Here is a 24,782-nt window from a genome sequence, read left to right on the forward strand (position 1 = left end):
TGTATCATTTTGGCCCTAATTTTAAAATCACCATTATCTGACTAAATATGTCCTTTATTTCTCAAAAACATATTTAAATTTATATATATTTATGTGAGATGAAATTATAACATTAGAACTTCTTCCTTCCCGTATTTTAACAGATTTCCTGCCATATTCTTTAATTTCCAGGATATGGGTGATTTAATCTTGAATTAGTGCCCCATTTTGATGTCATTAAATTATTACTATCTTATATCTTTCTATAAGGTTTTTCAGATTTTCATGTTGTTTCATACAGTCCTTCTGAAATCACTCTACTTAACCTCGCCGAATCCTCACTTATATACTCTGTTCCACAGTATTTTAGTTTCTTTTAAGCCTTCTCTTTGCATATAATGCACAGGTGTGCATTCACCCAGTGTTTATACTAATGCATGAATAGCTTCACAAGCATATCACAAATGCTCTTTGTGTTTCAGTGTCTTTTTTAAAGATGTTTTCCTTTTTTGTTATATCAATGCTATAAAAATATTTTGGAATTTTTGTGCTAAAACTTTGGTTCTCACCTGGGGGTGATTTTGGCCCCCAGGGGACGTTTAGCAATGACATGTTTGGCTGACACCTTGGGGAGGGGTTGGCAGAAGACAGGGATGCTGGTAAACATAACGCAGTGCACAGGACAGACTCAATCGCAATAAACGAGCTGGCCAGGATTTAAGTAGTGCTGGAATTGAGAAACTTTGAGTTAATGAGTATCTGAATTTTAAATATTTACAGCAGTATCCAGATTGTTTTCCCAAGATCTTATAACACTTTGCATTTCTGTCAGCAAGATTAGAGAGGACCCATTTGCTACCTGTTTAAAAGTTCCAACCCCACTCAATGTGGCAGCTCTTTATGTATTTTTCACAGGCTGACGTGTTTGAAAGAGATTTCTTGCTGTTGTCTTAAACTGGATGTCAGCAAAGATTCATGTACATGACCCCCATTTTGATTTGTATGTAATGATATGCCCTTTTTTCCTACAGTTATCAACACTTCAAATGTTTTTTTGTGTGTTTTTTTTTTTTTTTACAGATTATTGTTTCTCCATTGATTTTAGGGGGACATATTTGGACATAAAAAGTCTTACCTTTTGTTTGGTTAAATATATGTCTATCTTCTTACCTCTGCAGTTCTTGCCTTAGTTAAGATGGTCTGCCTACACATAGATTTTATACATAATTTGCTAGATTTTCAAGTAAAAACTATTGTTTACTTTTGCACCAAGGTTTTTAAACCTGCTAATTCTTTGTAAAATGTGAGATGGAACAAAATGCATTGTCTTCCAGGTACATAGATATTTATGCCAGCTTTTATTCACTAATCCAGCCCTTTCCAATTAAAGTGAAATACACCTGCTCATATGTTAAATGTCAATACATACTGAGGCTTATTTCCTGATACATGTAACAGATAATAAGTATCTTCTATGTGCCAGAACATTCTAGAAATGTTATATATCATATAACTTTATGTCTTGGTCTTTGCCAGTTAAATATTTAATCAATATGGTGCCATAAATTATTCTTATTTCTATCTCATTTCAGTTAATTTTAAGGTTCCATTCACTTTTGTTTAATACAGTTGTTCTGAAATCACTATATGAGTATTTAGCCTGGTTTATTCCCCTGAAGTTATTTTTATTTCATAACTTCCTATTTTAATTTTTTCTACATAATGCACACACATTCAATACCTTTGTGAAAATACAATGTCAAACAAAGAGGCAACATTCCCGCTCATTTGGATCTTTCAGTATAATGGTGAAGAAAGTACAATGTACTACAATATATGTGTATATGATGTGCTAGGTGCATATATATTTAGTATTATCATATCTTCTTTGTGTGTGTGTGTGTCTTGCTGAATTGCTCCTTTATCATCATATAATGACTATCTTTGTTGTTTTTAACCATTATTGATTTCAAGTCTATTTTATCTGATAGGAGAATGGCTACACCCGCTCACTTTTGTTTTCCACTTTCAGGGAATATTTTTTTCCATTCCTTTACCTTGAGTCTTTGAGAGTCCTTGTAAGTTATGTGGGTTTCTTGGAGACAGCATATATTAAGGTTGTGTTTTTTCATCCATTCAGCCAACCTATGTCTTTTAAGTGGAGCATGAAGACCATTAATGTTCAGTGTTAGTATTGACATGTGGGATACTGTTCTGTTCATCATGTTGAATGACACCTTGTTGTTTTGTTTTCTCTCTTGTTCTACTGTTTTATAAGAGTTGTGAGCCTTAACTTTCAGTTGATTTTATGCAGGTGGGTATCTATTGCTCTGTTCCATGTATAGTGCATATTGTGTGGGAAAGTCTTTATTTCTTTATCATTTATGATACTTAGTTTCACAGGATACAAAATCCTTGGCTGACAATTGTCCTGTTTAAGAAGAGTAAAAATGGGACCCCAATCCCTTCTGGCTTATAATGAGAAGTTTGCTGTTATCCTCCAGGTTAATGACTATGTGTTTTGGAGATGTCCCAGTTGCTATGAATTTTCCAGTATCCAATGACCATCTTGAATCTGGATATCTGAATCTCTAGTGATACCAGGGAAGTTTTCATCAATAATTCTCTTCAATAGGTTTTTCATGCTTTTTTGCTTTTTCTTTCTCTCTGTCAGAGATACCTATAACTCATATATTGTCTCCTAGTACATACTCCATATTTCTCTGAGTGATTGTTTATTTTTCTTAATTCTTTTTTTCTGCTTCTTTGACTGACTGGATTAGTCCAAACCCTTGTCTTCAAGCTCTGAAATTCTTTCTTCTGCTTGGTCCAGCCTGCTGTTGCAGCTTTTTCCTGTATTTTGAAATTCCCTAAATGACTCTTTCATTTCTTTAAGTTCTGTTATCTTTTCTTATGTTGTCTATCTCTTTAGAGACTTTTTCATTTTTTTCATTCATTTTCTGAAATAGTTTTGGCTTCATTGTGTTGGTTTTCAACATTCTCATCAATCCGATTCATCTTATTTGCCATCCATATTCTAAATTCCATTTCTGACATTTCATCAATTTCCTTTTGGTTTAGGTCCATTGCTGTAGATCAACAGATCCTTTGGGCTATTCAATGAACTTGTTTTTTTCATGTTTCCAGAGTTCTTTTCCTGGTTTCTTCTCATCTGTAACCTCGTCTCAGCTCAGGGCAGATAGGTTTGTGGTGCACCTGTTCTTCTTTTCTGGGAACTCTCCTAATTAGTGAGAAGAATGAGACAGCCCTAGATGGTACCTTTGTATTCTACTCTGGAAGATTGACCTGGCAGGAGAGGGACAGATGTCCTGAGAGCCTGTAATGCAGCTGTTCTGCATTGCCACATTTGCCTGTGGTTTTTCCATTCCCCTGTGGTTGTCACAGTCCAAGCCAGTGCCTGGGGATCTTCACATGGAGTGGTGGATTGGTCTTCAGGCCACTGTTGTAAGCTTGGGTGGGGGGCTAGGTGAGTTCTACTCCATGGAGGCTGCTGTTGCAAGAGATTACTCTGCCCTCATCTCCCCACGGTGGTGGCAGTTGCTGGGTGAGGCTATCTAGGCAGTGGAGGTAGATGTCAGGGCTGTGGATATTCAATCCACCAAGGTCCAGGTGCAATGGTAGCATATGGCGGGAGGCAGCTCATGGTGGGTCAGTGCCACAGTGCTGGACCACGGGTGAGAGGCATTGGGCAGCATGTGGTGACATGGTTTTTTGTTTTGTTCTGGTTTGGTTTGGTTTTTGCTTGTTTTCTTTCTCTGTTATTAGACTGTAGGGATTTTTGTTTTATAGCACCATTCACTCATTGTCTAGACAGTACCTGGAATATGTCAAAAGTGAATTTATATTAGTGAAATATTTTCTCACTGAAACTGGAGAATACATGCCCTTTGAGAAAGACAGAGAGTGGGAAAGAAGTTCCTAATCAGAGATGACAAGGGATCTCCTAAGAGGTACCAGATTCACACACAAAATACAGAAATTAACTGCTCATAGAATGGAGGTTCCCAGAGGCTGGGCAGTTGTGGGAGAGAAGAGATGTTGGTCAATGGATACAAAATTAGAGTTAGGAGGAGTAAGTTTAACAGATCTATTGGACAGCATGGTGGCTAGCTAATGACAATATATCGCATTCACCAAAAATATTGAGAATGAATGTTAAGTGTTTTCACTATAAAAATGATGATTATGTGAAATAATACATATATTAGATAACTAGATTTAGCCATTCCATAATGTATATATATTTCAAAACACCATGTTGTACAAACTACAATTTTAACTATCAACTTAAAAATAAATAATTATTTTTTTAAATTAACTTCTTGACTATACAATATAAATGATGGCACTTCTGATATGTTTGTTACGTATGCTTGTGTCCTGTTCTTCTTGTGTCCTATTCTTTTTCTCTTTTGTAGTCACGTCAACCACATGGATCCAGTAAATAAGACACATATTTCAGAATTTCATCTTCTAGGATTCTCAGAGGACACAGAACTGCAGCCCGTCCTCTTTGGGCTGTTCCTGTCCATGTACCTGGTCACTGTGCTCGGGAACCTGCCCATCATCCTGGCCACAATCTCAGACTCCCACCTGCACAGCCCCATGTACTTCTTCCTCTCCAACCTGTCCTTTGTAGACATCTGCTTGGTCTCGACCACTGTCCCAAAGATGCTGGTGAATATCCAGACACAGAACAAAGTCATAACCTATGCCGGCTGCATCACCCAGATGTACTATTTCTTACTCTTTGTAGGACTGGACAACTTCCTCCTGACCGTGATGGCCTATGACAGGTTTGTGGCTGTCTGTCACCCCCTGCACTACACGGTCATCATGAACCCCAGCCTCTGTGGACTGCTGGTTCTGGTGTCCTGGATCACACATATCCTGCATTCCTTGCTAGAAAGCTTAATGGTGTTGTCACTGTCCTTTTGTAGACACTTGGAAATCCCCCACTTTTTCTGTGAAATTGATCAGATAATACACCTCGCCTGTTCTAAGACCTTTTTATTCATCACATGGCGATGTATTCTCTAGCTGTAGTGCTAGGTGGTGGAAGCTTTGCTGGTATCCTTTATTCTTACTCTAAGATAATTTCCTCCACACGTGCAATCTCCTCGGCTCAGGGGAAGTACAAAGCATTTTCCACCTGTGCATCTCACCTCGTGGTTGTCTCTCTATTTTACTGCACAAGCCTCGGGGTGTACCTCAGCTCTGCTGCTACACACAACTCACACTCCAGCGCAACAGCCTCGGTGATGTACGCGGCGGTCACTCCCATGCTGAACCCCTTCATCTACAGCCTAAAGAATAAAGACATAAAGAGGGCTCTGAAGGATTCTTTGGGAGGGAAACTAGAATAGGTCCAATTGTCCTGGGGCTGAAGGTAGACCCATGATGGCAGGGCCCAAAGCCCCAGAGCCAGAGATGGCTATTGTTTAATCACATCACGGATGTAGAAATTATTCCTTCTCTTTATTTCCTGAAGTTTCCATTTCTTTGAACTCAACTGCTTTATCAAATTTAAGCAACTTCCTTTATGAAGGTTTCTGCGCTCTCTGATATTAAATAGATTTTTTTCCCTCTGTCATTTTCCTACCTTCCCAAGATTATTCCTAACCTTGGGTCAGAAACAATTTGGAGATTCCTATTTGTTCCAAAGAGTGATGAGTTGTGGTAGACCTTTGGAAGAAACTGCAATTGACAACTGAGGTCATTTATACAATTTTATTGGAGAAGAATTTCTGAGGCCACAGTTTTTTTCATTTTGTGTCTGCCATTTTTTTTTTGTTGTTAATATGTTTAATTTTATGGATACATCACAGTTGTACATATTTATGGGGTATATGCGATGTATAGATACAAGCATATAATGTGTAATGATCAAGTCTGAGTAATTTGGCTATCCATCGCCTCAAACATTTATCATTACTTTGTGTTGGGAACATTCCAAAACTACTCTTCTAGTTATTTTGAAATATACAATAAATTACTGTTAACTGTGGTCACCCTATTGTGTTACTGAATACTAGATATTTTTCCTTCTACCTAACTGTATTTTTGCACCCATTAACCAAACCCTCTTCAACCCCCCTCCCCACTACCCTTCCTAACCTCTGGTAACCACCATTCTGTTCTCTACCTCCAAGAGTTCAAATTTTTTAGCTTCCACATATTGAGTGTAAACGTGCGACATTTGGCTTCTTTCACTTAACGTAACGACCTCTAGTTCTTCTATCCAAGTTGTTGCAAATGATAGGGTCTCATATTTTTTTAGGGCTGAATTGCATTCCATTGTATTTAATACCACATATTCTTTATCCATTTGTCCACTGATAGACACTTAGACTGACTCCCTGTCTTGACCACCGTGAATAGTGCTGCAATGAACATGGGAAGGCAGGCATCACTTTGGTACTCTGATTTCCTTTCTTTTGGATATATACCCAGCAGTAGGATTGCTGGATCATATGGTAGCTCTATTCTCAGTTTTTTGAGGAATCTCCATGCTGTTTTCCATAGTGGCTGAACTAATTTACATTTCCACCAATAGTGTAAGTGCGTTCCCTTTTCTCCACATCCTCACCAACATCACCAATCACAGAGAAATGCAAGTCAAAGTCACAATGAGCTATCATCTTACCCCAGTTAAAATGGCTATTACCAAAATGACGGAAAATAACAAACTTGTCATTCATTTCTCTATCGCTACTGTAACTGCTCCTCCTGATAATGTAGACTTTAACACACTAAGGTGTTTCATAGCTGGGCATGGCATTTTACTCTCCTCGCTGGAATCCTGTCCTCTTTCGGCTCAGTGTCCACAGTGCCTGCTATATTCCCTGGTAAAGAGTAGGAAGGCAAAAATTGCTTTTCAAATATATGTTCCAAGTGTTGTCTACACAGAAAGAAAAATTTGCATGAATCAATTGACTTCATATGGCTTTATAGTCAGAGATGACTGTAAACACAATGTAATAAAATTTTCAACCATATATTGAATTACTATGGAAGATTTGTTTTTGATGATTTATGTCTACTCCTCGAAGGGTGGAAGTTTGGTGTCCACATGTGACAAGGTTTGCTCATCCAAGTGAAGGATTCGTTGTCATGGTCTATATTATTTTATCGTACCCTCTTGCTGTTTCTACTTGAAAATTCCAGTGCTGCTGCAAATAGAACTTTTTACCTTGTCCAGAAAAATATTTTTCCCTTTAACAGATTGTGTCATAAGCATTAAAATGCAGGTGAGTGGGCAATATGTGTATTTACTCTACCACCAATTTCTTCACTTCTTTTATGATCTAAACTCTTTTCAACCATCGTGGTCAAAGACAACTCACCCGAAAGCTTGAAATCCAATAATCCCTCTGGGAATGGAGACTTGTGATTCATGGTCACAAGTTCTTCCTACAAAATTGCACACATCCTTCCAACCTCCTGGTTTCCTGAAAGGGAATCCTAATTGTAGTTTCTTTTTCATGCAGTTATCTGGGGAAAAAACAAAACAAAACATGAATAACCAGGTAATCATGAATGCTGCCTTCAAATATCAGAACAAGTGTAAAAGAAAAAAAAAAAAGGAAGCAGCAGATTATTCTGAATGTCCTCAGTTCCACTGGCATTGATTATTGTATCACTAAGATATTACTGCATAATAAGTCATCCTGATAGTAAATGGTTTAAGATAATGCTTTTTCTAGTGCCTGGGAGTCTATGTTGGAGAAGTCTTCTGGTCTCCTATGCATCTTTGGTCAGCTGTGAGTCAGTTGGAGTTGTTCTATTAATGTTGTATTTGTTCTCTCAAATTTGGGGGTTTTCTGTCTGTAGGCTGCTCTAGGGAGACCATGGTTGGGACAACTGGACACAGCTCCACATAATCTCTCCTGTCACGGCAGGCTAGCCTGGACTTGTCCATATGGCAGAGGCAGGGTTACAATTAAGATATCAGCAGAAACACATCTAGACCCCTTGAGGCATACTGTCACTTCCACCTTATTCTATTGGCCAGAGCAAATTTAAAAAAAAAAAAAAAAAACTAAACTAAACTAACCTAAATGTAGCCCAGATTCAGAGGTAGAGAAATAGACTCCACCTCTCGACGTGAAGAGTCACAGTCACACTGTGAAAGTCATGGATATAGAGAAAAGCAGTGAAGGGGACGTCTCTGCAAATGGTCTACCACCATGCAATTTTCAAGTCAATGGATGAACTTTTATTAGATCCTTCAAGACGCAAACCTTGAAGAATGATTCCTTCCACCTCCATCCTCAGCAGTTGAATACATCTCTTGGAGAACAGAGTGAGGAGCAAATGACATGTTTAATAAGAAGCCATGAAAATTCCACTGCTAAGATATAAAGACTCCCCAGATATAAATGTCCCCTTACTGACCCTCCCCTCCAGCTTACCACTATTAGACTAAGAAGAAATAAATGTTTTCTTTCTTTTAGATACCTCATCATGTCCATGAATCTTATTCTGACACATTGGTTAATGAGCTGGGGGAACTGTTGTTTCACTGATAACATTTTAATGACGCAGGAGAGCCCCATAAGTGATGCAGGGAAGTAGAGAGGAGGGAAGGGTGGACTTTTCCTGCAGAAACTCCAGGAACACAGAGATGGACGTGCCATGAGCAAGGTCTCCAACTAGAGCCTTCTTCAACAGTGGAGGGTCCTTGGGTTTCTCTCAGCCCTACCCTGCTCCTCCTTCACTATTCTTGTCTCAATTTCTGGGTCTTTTCAATCTCCATAGCATGAGCATTCTTCTGTAGGACTGATCTTTGCTCTATCTTGTCACGCCTACCCCTGTGACATTTCTTATAATATCAATAGAGGCATGTGTAGCCCATTCTTTACATGGAGGAATTGTTTGATTCAAATATTATATTCAGCTCAATGAATTTCTGCAAATTGAATACAGCTTAGGAACTCTCTCACCTGTGCTACGTTCTAGCACTCTCTCTCACCACCCAGGTAACCACTATTATGATACTAACATTACACATTAGTATTGATTCTTCTTGCATTTTACACAGAGGAATCATACAATGTCTTCTTTAACGTCTGCCTTATTTCATGAGTTCATCCCTATTATTGTACTTGGTTGTAGAGCAACCATTCTTATTGGTGTATTGTCTTCCATTGTTTGACTACACCCATTTTTATGTATCCCATTCACAAGCCAAGTATCTGCTGTGTCCAGGAAGTGCATCTAACCCACAAAGATACTTTCAGACTCAAAGTCAAGGGTTGTAAAACAAACTTCCAGGCAAATGGAAGCCAAAAGAAAGTGGGGGTAGCTGTTCTTACATCAGAAAACATAATCTTTAAAATAACAAAAGTAAAGAAAGACAAAGATAGTCACTATATAATGGTGAAAGGAAAAATCCAACAAGAAGACTTAACAATTCTTAATATTTATGCACCCAACACAGGAGCATCCAGATACATAAAGCAAACCCTGTTTGATCTAAATAGTATGATAAACAGTAATGCCAGAGTGGGTGGGGATTTCAACACCCCACTGACTGAACAGGACAAATCCTCCAAGCAGAAAATAAGCAAAGAAACAATAGACTTAAACAGAGCTCTAGAACAAATGGGTCTATCAGACATCTACAGAACATTCCACTCAAATAAAGCCAAATATATATTCTCATCAGCTCATGGAACATTCTCTAAAATCAATCACATCCTAGGCCACAAATCAGATCTCAAAAAACACAAGTTTACACTATATTGTTATTAACTTAGTCACCATGATGTACAATAGATCTCTAGAACTTATTCTTCCTATGTAAGTGAAATTATGTGTCCTCTGACCAACGTCACCCCAATCCCTGCACCCCTGTGCAGGCACCCCACCCTGCAGGCCTACTCTGTCCCACACGTGTGCTGGGCCCTGCATGCACTGTGCCCTACAGGCCTGCTGCCTCCCATGCACGTGCCCATCCCGTGGGCCAGCCCTGCCCTGTGTGCACACCTTGCCTCGCCAGCCTGCCCTGCCACCACAGCCCGTGACAACCAGGGGAATGAGGGAGGCAGGGCAGAGCAGCAGATTTAAAGCTCGCAGTATATCTGCACCTACAGTACATCACATCTGCAAAGATGTGGAATCCATATAAGTACTCATCAATTCATGAGTGAATTAAGAAAATATGATCTCTATACATCACGAAGTACTACTCAACCACAAAAAGCAATGAAATCATGTCATTTGCAGCAACTTGGATAGAACTAGAGACCACTACTCTAAGCAAAGTGTCTCAGGAATGGAAAAACGAATACCGCGTGTACTCTCTAATAATTGGGACTTAAATAATGGGCACACATGGACACCAAGAGATGTAAAGGTCATTGGAATTCAAATTGTAAAGATACAGTACATCAACTATTTACATAGCATTTCCATCGTGCTAGGAATTATAAGTAATCAAGAGATGATTGAAAGGATACAAGAGAAGGCACGTAGGTTATATGCAAATACTACCCCATTTTATATAAGGGACTTCACCATCAGCAGATTTTGGTATTTACAGGGGGTCCTGGAAGCAATCCCCCATGGATACCAAGGGATAACAATGACTTATGGAGAAGAGAAGTAGGAGGTTAGTCCAGGAATAAAGCATTGATCAGGTGAATGTTGCAACACTTGAACACATGAGCATTGTGAACCCCATAGCAGGTCTTCTCTTCCAGTGGAAAAAAAAAAGGTTTCATCTTGTTGATTACTCTTTCAGGCTGAAAATAGTCACTCTAAGAGGATGCTCTGTGTCCTACTGTTCTTATTTTCCAGAACTGCTTTAGTAATGTTTGATTTGGGCTCTAAAAAGCCATCTCCTTGTGAATTGTTAAAGAGGGCTTGTACTCTCTGAACTGAAACAACATGGACCATCCAATGGGTTTGTTTTGAACCTATAAAGATGCAGATACCTAGAGAGTCCTGCCTGTGCATCCAACCAATTCCCCCATCACTGTACTTCTCTTTTGCGTGCCTGAAACTCTCTACTTTGCACCTTCAATAGCAATAATAGAACTTGTGGCAAAGTCATTGCAATGGTTTTGTTCAGAGCTGGGTGTGTGGTCCCGGTCCACAACTCCAAAATAAGGTGCTGAGGAATCAGATGGTCTTGAAATGTGTGCTCATGCCTTTGATAGACAAAGAAACACCATCACTTTTTTTTTCTTTGAGACACAGTCTCACTCTGTTGCCCTGGCTAGAGTGCCTTGGCATCAGCCTTGCTCACAGCAACCTCAAACTCCTAAGCTCAAGAAATCCTCCTGCCTCAGCCTCCTGAGTAGCTGGGACTACAGGTGTGTGCCACCATGCCCAGCTAAATGTTTTCTATTTTTAGTCACCTGGCTAATTTTTTCTATTTTTAGTAGAGATAGGGTCTTGCTCTTGCTCAGGCTGGTCTTGAACTCTTGACCTCAAGCGATCCTCCCGCCTGGGCCTCCCAGAGTGCTAGGATTACAGGCATGAGCCACTGCACCTGGCCAAGAAACTCCATCTTAAATGTTGAGAAAACATTCATGGGAGAGTCCAATGAGCAAGGGAGTTAAACCCAGGGAGAAGAAATGAACATCATAAACAAAGAGCCCCAGAAGAAGGAACATACCTATCTGGTATCCAAGATGCTCCCAAAGATCCAAAACTGCAGAAAAGAAGTTCCTTTCTATCTTGGTTCCCTGGTTCACAGGAACCAAATTGCTCAGAGACTAAAGTAACAATAGAACAATTAATTTAATGAGCATTCATGAGAATTCAACCTCTGAGGCCTCAGACGTTGTAAATATGCCCTTTCTCCTTTTTCCTACAGCTCAACTCTTCCAGGACCCTCTCAGAGGACTCCTGACACCACATCCCTGCCCTTCCTCAAAGCTGAATTGAACCTTCACTACCCAGGAAAGAAAGGATCGAGGGAACTAGAACCTCAGCAATGCCCTTGGAGCACCTGGTGTGGAAAACAGGTGTGGATGGGGGCAGGCAGAGCTGTCAAAGGAAGAGCTTTGTCGGCACAAGTGCGGATAATGTGATGCTAAGAGTCCATTCACTTAAAGCATTCCAATCAATTCCTGTGTTTCTCTCATCTTCTTTTCCTCTTAGCTTCCTCTCAGCTTGCTTCCCCTCTCTCTCTTCCGGAACCCAATTCTGAGGATCTCTCACCTCCTGAACAGTGGTCAACCTTCTCTTAGATCCCCAGTATCTCCCAAAATTTCTAACCCAGCCATCTGAGCCGAATTTCTGGAGCCATTACAAGTACCTTCATTCCCTCTATCAAAGATGCTCCCGTTTTCTTTCATCTGTAATATCTTATTCATTCATTCATTCATCTATTCATTCATTCAAGAAACGTTCCCTGGGATTCCATGTGGTTAGCACTGACAAGCCCATAGCGTACGTCTTCTGACGTTAGTTTATTTAATCTCTCTGTGTCTCCGTCTCCACCTTTGTAAAGTGAGGATAATAGTGATATCCAACTTCATAGGGTTGCTACGAGGATTAAATTAGATCGGTCTTACGATCCAGCAACCCCACTGCTGGGTGTATATATCCAAAAGAAAGGAAACCAGTGTATTAAAGAGATGTCTGCACTTCCGTGTTTATGGTGGCACTATTCACAACAGCCAAGACATATAATCAACCTGAGTGCTCATCAGCATATGACTGGGTAAAGGAAATGTGGTGTGTACGCACAATGGAATACTATTAAGAATGAAATCCTGTCATTGGCTGCAACATGGATGAGCCTAGAGGTCACTACGCCAAGTGAAATAAGCCAGGCACCCAAAGACACACATTGCATGTTCTCACTCATATGTGGGAGCTAAAAAAGGGGATTTCACGGAGGTCAAGTGTAGAATGATGGTTATCAGAGGCTGGGAAGGGTAGGGAGAGGGGGAGGGATGAAGAGAGGTTGATTAATAGGTATAAAAATACAGTCAGACAAAAGGAGTAAGTTCCAGTGTTTGTAGTGTGTCTACAGTTAACAGTAATGTATTGTATATTTCAAAACAGCCAGAAGAGAACATTTGAAATGTTCTCAACAAGATAAACATTTGAGGTGATAGATATTCCAATTACCCTGATGTGATCATTACGCATTGTATGCTTATATCAAAATATCACACGGACCCCGTAAATATGTACAATTATGTCTCAATTTTTTTAAATAATTACCATAAATATTTTTGAATAAAATATGAGGGTTAAATCCAAAGATATCATGCATTGACAGTTTTTTAATAGTCTCTAACATCTAGTGATCACCTGTTCATGTTAATTATTATTGCTGCATTGCTATAAATATTTCATTCATTAAATCAAAAAAAATAGTGATCATGATGATAAAATGAACCCAAGGCATATAAAACAGCACAAGTGCTTGACATGTGGAAGTCCTTAATAGATTTTAGCTATTGTTACTCTCATTTGTTGAGTATTTACAAGTTTCCAGTCCCTGTTCCAAGAGTTTTATTTTTTTTTAAGCTATGAAGGGCTTTATTACACAAATTATTCTAATCACATTCCCAATAACAACTCCTACAGGTTTGGCATGATCCATTGGGGGAAAAAAAAAAGAAGTCATTAAATCATAAAAAAGGGTTCCATCAAATTTTAAAGGAGTTTTTAACTTTTTTTGAATTACAGACTATTACGGAGATACACAGGTTTTGGTTACAAAATTTGGGAAAAAAGGAAGATGGCGGAATGGTGGTGACCTCCTGGATTCGTGCTCCCGGAGTGGAAGGCATGGGTCTCTGACTGCCACAACGCTAGGTTCACTCCCCCACAAGAACGGCGGTGTGAACCCACGGAGAATCAACGTGGGACAGAGAGAGAGCGAGAAAGGACTGAGGTGATCGGGAAAGAAATCGCAAAAATCTGGAGAGTGCGGACGGTCATTAGAGAAGGGAGCGCGGGATGGCTGTACCCACCTCACCAGAGAGTGGGGTGGGTTCAGCCCCACAGGAAAGCATCTTGTTCCCCCTCTGACCTCCACACCCACTCAATTGGGGATCTGCCCGAAGTCGGCGCAGAATCGCCACGGGAGACGTGGGCTCTGCAGAGGAGACATTGGCGGGAGGCATTTTGGACCCTGGAGCGCTGTGCGCGGCCCAGGCGCCGAGCAACTGTCTCCTATACGCGGGCTGCGGGGCTGCCTCGGTCCCGGCTCGAGCAGACGCCGATCTGTCTCGTTTAGGCGGGCGGCTGGATTCTCCCGGCCCGGCTCCTCTGGCCTCTGCCGGTGGCTGAGCGTTCAACCCCAGTGACAGTGCTGCAGACCGGCGGCCGCCATTGTCGGGTTTTGCAGCCTAAACCCTGCGGAGCCATTGGGTACCAGGCGGCTCCCTTCCCTAGTCCACGGACCGACTAGGAGCTCAGCCTTTGTGTGAACACTGAGTGGTTCCCCAGTCGCGAGGGAGTGGAGCGTGGACCTTGCAGACATTGGGGTGGGGCGGACCATCGCCCGTGGGAACTGCAGCGGCTGGGGCGAACAGGACGCCCCTCCCCTCCCCCTATCCACTGTCTTTCTCGCAGAGAGAGATGGAAACCACCTCGGGAGAGGAAGAGGAGCACCCCCCCGCCAGCGGAGGTAGCAAAATCCTGAACAACACGCGAAGGGCTCCCCCTAGCGACAGAGGAGGCAGCTCACCTGGCGCTCACGGTGTGCCCCTATCCAGACTAAAGCTGAAAGAAGGGATCTTAAGGATTCACCCAGATGGGAAGGGCTCAGTGAAAGAACTCTGGAAGTATAAAGAATCAAGATGAAACCTCACCCTCAAAGAGGATTACTAGTTCGCCACCAATTAACACAAACCAGATTCAAAATAGCAACATGTCACAGGAAGAATTTCAAACATGGATCATAAACACGCTGAACAGCATGCAAGAAAAAATGGATAATCAACACAAAGAAACCACAAAAAAGATCCAGGACTTGGAAGAAAAATTCACCAAAGAAATTAAAATATTGAAGAAAAATCAAACTGAACTCCTGGAAATGAAGAATTTATTCAGGGAGCTACAAAACACAGTGGAAAGTCTCAAGAGCAGGGTAGATCAAACAGCAGAAAGAATCTCAGAGAGCAAAGATAACACTTTCCAATTAAATAAGTCAGTCACAGAGATACAGCAAGGAAACAAGAGAAAAGACCAGAGTCTACAAGAAATGTGGGATTATGTGAAGAAGCCTAACATGAGAGTTATCGGCATTCCTGAGGGTGAAGAAGACAATAAGCAAGGGTTGGATAAACTATTTGAAGATATAATTGAGGAAAATTTCCCAGGCCTTGCCAAATCTCTAGATATACAGGTTCAAGAAGCTCAAAGAACCCCTGGGAGATTCATACCAAATAGGAAGACACCACGTCATGCAGTTATCAGACTGACCAAAATATCCACTAAAGAGGCCCTTCTTCGAGCTGTAAGGAGAAAGAAACAAGTAACATACAAAGGAAAGTCCACCCGAATCACGCCAGATTTCTCAGCTGAAACCTTACAAGCAAGAAGAGATTGGAGCCCCATTCTCACTCTTCTGAAACAGAATAATGCCCAGCCTAGAATCCTGTACCCAGCTAAGCTCAGTTTTATATATGAAGGTGAAATTAAGACATTCTCAGATAAACAAAAACTCAGAGAACTCACCAAGACAAGACCAGCTCTCCAAGAAGTACTCAAAACAGAGTTACACATGGTCCAGCACAAGAAGGACCCACGAATGTAAAACTAATCAAGAGATAAAGATAAAAACCCAGTTATCACAATGGCTCAAGAGAGAAAACAGATCAATGAAATTCAACCTAACATGAGGAACAGCAATCTGTCTCACTTATCAGTTCTCTCATTAAATGTGAATGGATTGAATTCCCCACTCAAGAGACATAGACTGGCCCAATGGATAAAAAATATAAGCCAAGTATCTGCTGTCTTCAGGAAACTCATCTAACCTACAAGGATGCATTTAGACTGAAAATAAAAGGGTGGAAATCAATATTTCAAGCAAATGGAATCCAAAAGAAAGCTGGCGTGGCGGTTTTAATCTCCAATAACTTAGTTTTTAAATCAACAAAAGTAATGAAAGACAAATATGGTTACTGTATACTGGTGAAGGGTACAATTCAACAAGAAGACATAACTGTACTTAATATATATGCACCCAACCTAGGTGCACCCAGATTCATAAAGCAAACCCTACTTGCTCTGAACCAAGTGATACATAATAACACTTTAGTAGCTGGAGATTTTAACATGCCGCTGACAGTACAGGACAGATCCTCCAAACAAAAAATAAACAAAGAAATAATGGACTTAAATAGAATGCTAGAACAAATGGGCCTGACTGACACCTACAGGACATTCTAACCAAAATCCACTGAATATACTTTCTTCTCATCAGCTCATGGGACATTCTCTAAGATTGACCATATCCTAGGACATAAAGCATGTCTTAAAAAATTTAAAAATATAGAAATTATACCATGCATCTACTCAGATCACAGTGGAATAAAAGTAACAATGAACCCTAACAGAAATCCTCATTTCTACTCAAAGTCATGGAAGCTAAATAACCTTCTCCTGAACAATCATTTTATAAATGAAGAAATCAAGTCTGAAATCAAAAGATTCTTTGAATTAAACGACAAAGGAGATACAACTTATCAAAATGTGTGGGACACAGCTAAAGCAGTCCTGAGAGGAAAATTTATTTCCATAAATGCCTATACCAAATAGACAGAAAACTTACAAATAGACAATCTAATGAATAGACTCAAAGAGTTGGAGAAGGAAGAACAGACTGACCCCAAACCCAGCAGAAGGAGAGAAATTATTAAGATTAAATCAGAACTAAATGAAAAGGACAAAAATCAAGCCATAAGGGAGATTAATAAAACAAAAAGTTTGTTCTTTGAAAAAATAAACAAAATTGACACACTTCTGGCTAGGCTAACCAAGAGCAGAAAAGAAAAAACTCTTATAACCTCCATCAGGAACAAGAAAGGAGAAATCATGACTGATGCCACAGAGATACATGATATCATCTATGAATTCTACAAAAATCTTTATGCACATAAACTAGAAAACCTGGAGGAAATGGACAAATTCTTAGAAACACACAGCCTTCCCAGGCTCAACCAGGAAGAAATAGAATTCCTGAATAGACTGATATCTAGATCTGAAATCGAAACAGCAATAAAAAACCTTCCCAAAAAGAAAAGCCCTGGACCAGATGGGTTCAAACCTGAATTTTACCATACCTACAAAGAAGAACTGGTGCCCATCCTACATAAACTATTCTCCAATATAGAGAAGGATGGGATTCTCCCCAACACTTTTACCAAGCCAACATAATCCTGATACCAAAACCAGGAAAGGATGCAACAAAAAAAAAAGAAAACTACAGACCAATTTCTCTTATGAATATAGATGCAAAAATTCTCAATAAAATCCTAGCAAATCGAATCCAAGTGCTTATCAAAAAAATAATCCACCACGACCAAATGGGATTCATCCCAGAGATGCAGGGGTGGTTCAACATACGTAAATCTATAAATGTAATTCACCACATAAATAGAAGCAAAAACAAAAACCCTATGATCCTCTCAGTAGATGCAGAAAAAGCATTTGACAAAGTTGAACACCCTTTTATGAGAAGAACGCTTAACAAAATAGGCATAGATGGAACCTACCTAAAAATGATACAAGCCATATATGACAAACCCACAGCCAACATCATTCTGAATGGGGAAAAATTGAAAGCACTCCCACTTAGAACTGGAACCAGACAGGGCTGCCCACTGTCTCCATTACTTTTCAACATAGTATTGGAAGTCCTTGCGAGAGCTATCAGGCGAGAGAGCAGAATCAAGGGAGTCCAAATAGGGACAGAAGAGATCAAACTCTCACTTTTTGCTGATGATATGATGTTATATCTAGAAAACCCCAAGGATTCAACCAAGAGACTCCTGGAATTGGTCAATGAATTCACTAAAGTCTCAGGATACAAAATCAATACACACAAATCAAAGGCATTCATATATGCCAATAACAGTCAAACAGAGAACCAAATTAAGGACTCAATGCCCTTCAAAATAGCAACAAAGAAAATAAAATACGTAGGAATATATTTAACTAAGGAGGTAAAACACCTCTACAGGGAGAACTATGAAACACTGAGGAAGGAAATCGCAGAACATGTAAATAGGTGGAAAATCATACCATGCTCATGGATCGGTAGAATCAACATTGTTAAAATGTCTATACTGCCCAAAGTGATCTACAGATTCAATGCAATCCCTATTAAATTACCAACATCATTTTTCACAGATATAGAAAAAATAATTTTATGCTTTGTATGGAACCAGAGAAGACCCCGTTTAGCAAAAGCAATCTTAAGCAACAAAAACAAAATGGGAGGTATTAATTTGCCAGACTTCAAACTATACTACAAGGCTGTGATTATTAAAACTGCCTGGTATTGGCACAAGTGCAGGGACACAGACCAGTGGAACAGAATAGAAAATCCAAATATAAAACCATCCTCATCTAATCTTTGACAAAGCAGACAAAAACATACTCTGGGGAAAAGATTCCTTATTTAATAAATGGTGCTGGGAAAACTGGATATCCACATGTAGAAGACTAAAACAGGACCCACAGCTTTCACCTCTCACAAAAAGCAAATCACAGTGGTTAACAGACTTAAACCTTAGGTCAGAAACTATTAGAATTCTAGCAGAAAATGTAGGAAAGACTCTTACAGACATTGGCCTAGGCAAAGAATTTATGAAGAAGACTTGTAAGGCAATCACAGCAACAACAAAAATAAATAAATGGGACCTGATCAAATTAAAAAGCTTCTGCACAGCCAAAGAAACAGTCACGAGAGTAAACAGACAACCTACAGAATGGGAAAAAATTTTCGCATACTACACATCAGATAAAGGACTGATAACAAGAATCTATTTAGAACTCAGGAAAATCGGTAAGAAAAAATCGAACAACCCTATCAAAAAGTGGGCAAAGGACATGAATAGAAATTTTTCAAAAGAAGATATAAAAATGGCTAACAAACATATGAAAAAGTGTTCAACATCTCTAATCATCAGGGAAATGCAAATCAAAACCACAATGAGATATCACTTAACTCCAGTGAGAATGGCCTTTATCAAAAAGTCCCAAAACTATACATGTTGGCGTAGATGTGGAGAGACAGGAACACTCATACACTGCTGGTGGGGCTGCAAACTAGTGCAACCCCTGTGGAAAGCAATGTGGAGATACCTTAAACAGATTCAAGTAGACCTACCATTTGATCCAGCAATCCCATTATTGGGCATCTACCCAAGAGAACAAAAGTCATTCTATAAAAAAGACACCTGCACCCGAATGTTTATAGCAGCACAATTCACAATCGCAAAGATGTGGAAACAACCCAAATGCCCATCAACTCATGAATGGATTAGCAAAATGTGATATATGTATACCATGGAATATTACTCAGCTATTAGAAATAATGGCGATATGGCATCTCTTTGGTTCTCCTGGAGAGAGTTGGAACCCATTCTATTAAGTGAAGTATCCCAAGAATGGAAAAATAAGCACCACATGTACTCACCAGCAAACTGGTTTCCCTGATCATCACCTAAGTGCACATTTGGGAATAACACCAATTGGGTACTGGACAGAGGTCAGGGCTGGGTGGAAGGGATGGGTGTATACCTACTTGATGAGTGCGATGCGCACTGCCTGGGGAATGGACACGCTTGAAGTTCTGACTGGGGGGATGGGGTGGGGGGAGGGGTTGGGTGCACACCTACATGATGAGTGCGATGTGCACTGTCTAGGGAATGGACACGCTTGAAGCTCAGACTCAGGGGGATGGGGAGGTATGGGCAATATATATAGCCTGAACTTTTGTACCCCCATAATGAGCTGAAAAACAAAAAAATAAAAAATAATAAATAAATAAATAAATAAAGATTCAAAACCAGGTTTTCTGATTTCCATAAGATTTGCAGTTAATATCATTTATTAAAATCTTTGACTGTTTCATCTTTTCAAATTCTCTACTTTTGCTATTGTTTTGTATATTTCCTTTTGTGAACTGGTGTGTTTACTCCCATTGCTCATTTTCTACTGCAGTGTTCAATCTGCAAGGTGACTTGACATTGTATAGAAATCCCTCTTTTCTCTTTCAGATAAATATTTTGTTGCTTTGTTACTTATTCTCCAAACCAAGGGGATAAAACTAGAGTTGGAATGGCTACAGAGTCCAGGAAGCTTTCTCTTTCTTACAGTTTCTCAGGGACCACCTAAGTATATTAAGTATTTTTCCTCCCCCCTTGCTCATTTTAGCTTTCTCTCTGTTTATATTGAGCAGATTTTTTAAATGCTTCTTTAAATCCAGGGCACAAAATGGTCATATTGTAATGGAGCATTGATGGGACATCCATGGGAAGTTATCTGGAATTTGTCTGTCTACATTCATTAGGGGAAATATCATCTGATGTTGATAGTTTGCCTTGTGTCCATTCTTTTCCTAATCGGCATGGCAGGGGGCGAGAAGGACATGGTGGGAACATGCTCCAGGAGGCTAATGTGTGGTGTTCATCTTTGTGCGCGTGTGTGTGTGTGTGTGTGTGTGTGGGTTTTGTGGGGCATGAACAGCCCTCAGAACAGGGGTACCTGATGTCGTATACTCCAAAATGAGACTCCTATCTTTGCAATTGTGAATTGTGCTGCTATAAACATTCGAGTGCAAGTGTCTTTTTTATAGGATGTCTTTATTTCCTTTGGGTAATACCCAGTAGTGGGATTGCTGGATCAAATGTTAAGTCTACTTTTAGTCCTTTGAGGTATTGCCATACTACTTTCCACAGAGGTTGTACTAGTTTGCAGTCCCACCAGCAGTTTATGAGTGTTCCTATCTCTCCACATCCACACCAGCATTTGTTGTTTTGGGAGTTTTTGATAAGAGCCATTCTCACTGGAGTTAGGTGATATCTCCTTCTGGTTTTGATTTGCATTTCCCTGATGATTAGAAATGTTGAGCACTTTTTCATATGTTTGTTGGCCATTAGTCTATCTTCTTTTGAAAAGTATCTTTTCATGTCTTTTGCCCACTTTTTACATTGATCCAGGCAAAGAATTTATGAAGAAGACCCCAAAAGCAGTCAAGGCAACAACAGAAATAAATAAATCAAACCTGATCAAATTAAAAAGCTTCTGCACAGCCAAGGAAGCAATCATTAGAGTGAATAGACAACCTACATAATGGGAGAAAATATTTGCATGCTATACATCTGATAAAGGACTGATAACTGGAATCTATAAAGAACTCAAGCAAATCAGCAAGAAAAAAATCATGTTATTTTTCTCTTCACTGCTAGCCACAGCGAACACATGGGGCCAAGAAATAATACATGGATTTCAGAATTTTTTCTTCTGGGATTTTCAGAGAAACCAGAATAGCAGCCCCTCATATTTGGGCTGTTCCTGGCCATGTATCTGATCACTGTGTTTGGGAACCTGTTCATCATCCTGGCATTCATCTCAGGCTCCCACCTCCACACGCCCATGTACTTCTTCCTCTCTGTCCTGTCCTTTGTAGACATCTGTTTCACCTCCACAAGCATCCCGAAGATGCTGGTGAGCATTCAGGCTCAAAGTCATTAGTTATGCAGGCTGCATCGCCCAGATGTACTTTTTATTGCTTTTTGCAGGGTTAGATGACTTCCTCCTGACTGTGATGGCCTATGACCCTTTTATGGCCATCTGTCACCCCCTGCACTACACGGTCATCATGAACCCCTGGCTCTGTGGACTGCTGGTTCTAGTATCTGGTATCATCAGTGCTCTGCATTCTCTCTTACAAAGCTTAATGGTGGTGCAGCTGTCCTTCTGTACAGACTTGGAAATCCCTCACTTTTTGTGTGAACTTAATCAGGTGGTCCACCTTGCCTGTCCTGATACATTTCTCAATCACTTGGTGATTTATTTTGCGGCTGTGCTGTTGGCTGGTTGTACCCTGGCTGGGATCCTTTACTCATACTCTAAGATTGTTTCTTCCGTACGTGCAATCTCCTCACACCAGGGGAAGTATAAAGCATTTTCCACCTGTGCATCTCACCTCGCGGTTGTCTCCTTATTTTACTGCACAAGCCTCGGGGTGTACCTCAGCTCTGCTGCTACACGCAACTCACACTCCAGCGCAACAGCCTCGGTGATGTACACGGTGGTCACTCCCATGCTGAACCCCTTCATCTACAGCCTGAGGAATAAAGACATAAAGAGGGCTCTGAAACGATTCTTCTGAGGGAAACTAGAAAGGGGCCAATTGTATTGCAACTGAAGAAGCAGCCGTGATTGTAGGGCTCAAAGCCTTGGAGCCAGAAACTGCGATTCTTTGGTCAGATTGTGAAAGTAGAACTATTTCTTCTATTTATTTCCTGCAATTTCCATTTTTGTTTTTTTTTTTTGACATTGACATCTCTATGCAATTGAAATAACGTACTTCCTTAGGCTTTCTGCTCATTCTGATATCTGATTATTTTTTCTTTTGTTGTTTTCCTATTTTTTTCCCCCAATGTTATTCCCAACCTTGGATCAGAAATACCTGGAAATTCCTATTCATATCATAAGACAACATGGATTTTTTAAAGTATAATTTCTTCTCACGTGGCATGTGTCATACCACATTTCTTCCTTAAGTTTTACTAAAGGAATATTCATGAGTTGTACTGCTCCTTTGGGAAAAAAATACACTTAGCAACTGAGGACACCTAAATAATTTTATAGTATAAGAAAATCTGAAACCATAGTATTTTACTTGCACTTCTACCACAATTTTTATATTCCTAAACTTCTTTTCCTGAAATGCAGACTTTAGCATGTTAGTATTTTATAACTAGTCGCTGAGTTTTATTCTCTCGTTGGGGTCTTGTTCTCTTGCTCATGTCCACAGAGCTCACCACAGTCACTGGAAAAAACTGGTTCTTCATGACATGTCTCCAACTGGAGTCTACACAAAGGACAAATTTGAACAAGTAGATTCACCTAATGTGGCTACAGAGTGACAGAGGACCTCAAAGATGATGAAGCAAAGTTTTAAATCACACATTGCATTATTATGCAAAATATTTCCTTTTTAAGTTGCACAGCCCCCTGTTGAAGTATGAAGGATCGGTGTCCATGTGTGAGGGTTTATTCAGTGGGGTGTCGGTTCGGTTCGTGGGTTTTAATTTTTATTGAATTATCTTTCTGTTTCTGCTTGAAAACATCCAGTGCTACCTAAAACAATGGCTCTTTGTTTTGCCATCGATGACATATCACCCCCTTTTCTAAATTTTGTCATCATCACTAAAGGGGCAATGAATGAACAATACCAATACCTTCCATTATATTTCTCTTAGCCTCAGGAACCTCTTCAGTCTTCATGCTTAAAGGAGGGCCCACAAGTGCGTTTGAATTCCTGGCCACTCATGTGACTCAGGCTCACAACCTCTCCTGCACAAACGTGCATTTCCTCCCAACCGCTCCTTGTAACCTGGGAGGAACTCTCCGTGTAGTCACTTTTGAATGCAGTTATCTGAAATAAAGTTGAATCACAAACTAATTATGGATGCTGTCTTCAAATATCAGAACAAATGCCAAAGATAAAAATGGCAGATTATTATCATTGCCCCCAGTTCTGTTTGCTTCAATTATTGTCTTAGTTAACTATTGCTGTGTATGAAGACATCCTAAAATCAATTTGTTTAGTATAATGCCATTAGTGCCTAAGGAGACCGTGGAGCGGGTGGCCTCCCCAGGAGACTGTATTTAGCCGTGAGTCTCTGGATTGTGTTTCTAAGGTTCATTCACGTTGTCGTGTGTGGCAGTAGAGCACTTCTGTCCTGAGCCAATTTGTGGTCAGTTTCTTCCATTTCAATGTTGAGGTTCATGTTCTAGTTTACAGAAAAATAAGTTTAGATTGATTCTAGATGTTGAGGCGAATTTGGAAGGACATATATGTTTCTGCAGGAACAAATTCTAACTCGGAGAGAAGTCTCTATTCCCAGAGGCAATAATGGGAAGAAACTGAAGGTATTATATAAGTCATACTTTGATCATGAAGATTTGGGAGAATTTAGAATATAAAAGCGAAAAAAAAAAAAAACACAGCTGATGATAGTGTGGATACACATATTGTTCACTTACCTGCACTCAAATGCTTATGAAAAATATTTTTAACAAAGAATATATTTGTTAGAACAATGGAAGGAGTCATATTTGTGGGTGGCACTGGAAAACTTTAAGTGGAAACAGCAAGATGACACAATGAAACAATATAGACTATGACACCAAAACATTTACTTGGATGAACAAACCTCCTTACACATGGACACCAAGCTTCCACACTTCAATGAATAATGTGCATCATCAAAACAAATTGTCCATAATAATTCAACATCTGACTGAAACTTTTACCAGTCATTATTAACGTCATCTCTGAATCTAGGGCCATATGAAGTCAGTTGATTCATTGTACGTTTTTCTTTCTGTATAGACTACACTTGGTATATGTATTTGATGACCAAATTTTGCCTTCCTACTCTGTGCTAAGGAATGTAGCAGGCACTGTAGGAACAGAGCTGAATAGAGGACAGGTGCTAATCAGGACAATAAAATGTCATGACAGCTATAAAACACAGGATGAGCTGTTAGGTATGATAGGACAAGGAATGACAATCAAAACCACAATGAGACATCACTTGTCTCCAGTGAGAATG

At 39.9% G+C, this 24,782-nt stretch overlaps 3 pseudogenes; all 3 read left to right on the top strand.

Moving 5' to 3' along the window:
- LOC138399495 (cytochrome P450 4F2-like) overlaps positions 1–24,782 on the top strand; it is an 859,494-nt pseudogene that overhangs the window by 612,737 nt on the left and 221,975 nt on the right.
- LOC138380886 (olfactory receptor 7A10-like) lies at positions 4,432–5,366 on the top strand (annotated as a pseudogene).
- On the top strand, positions 21,415–22,327 carry LOC138380887 (olfactory receptor 7A17-like; annotated as a pseudogene).

The sequence above is a fragment of the Eulemur rufifrons genome, chromosome 2 (assembly GCF_041146395.1).
Source record: "Eulemur rufifrons isolate Redbay chromosome 2, OSU_ERuf_1, whole genome shotgun sequence".
NCBI classification, from domain to species: Eukaryota; Metazoa; Chordata; class Mammalia; order Primates; family Lemuridae; genus Eulemur; species Eulemur rufifrons.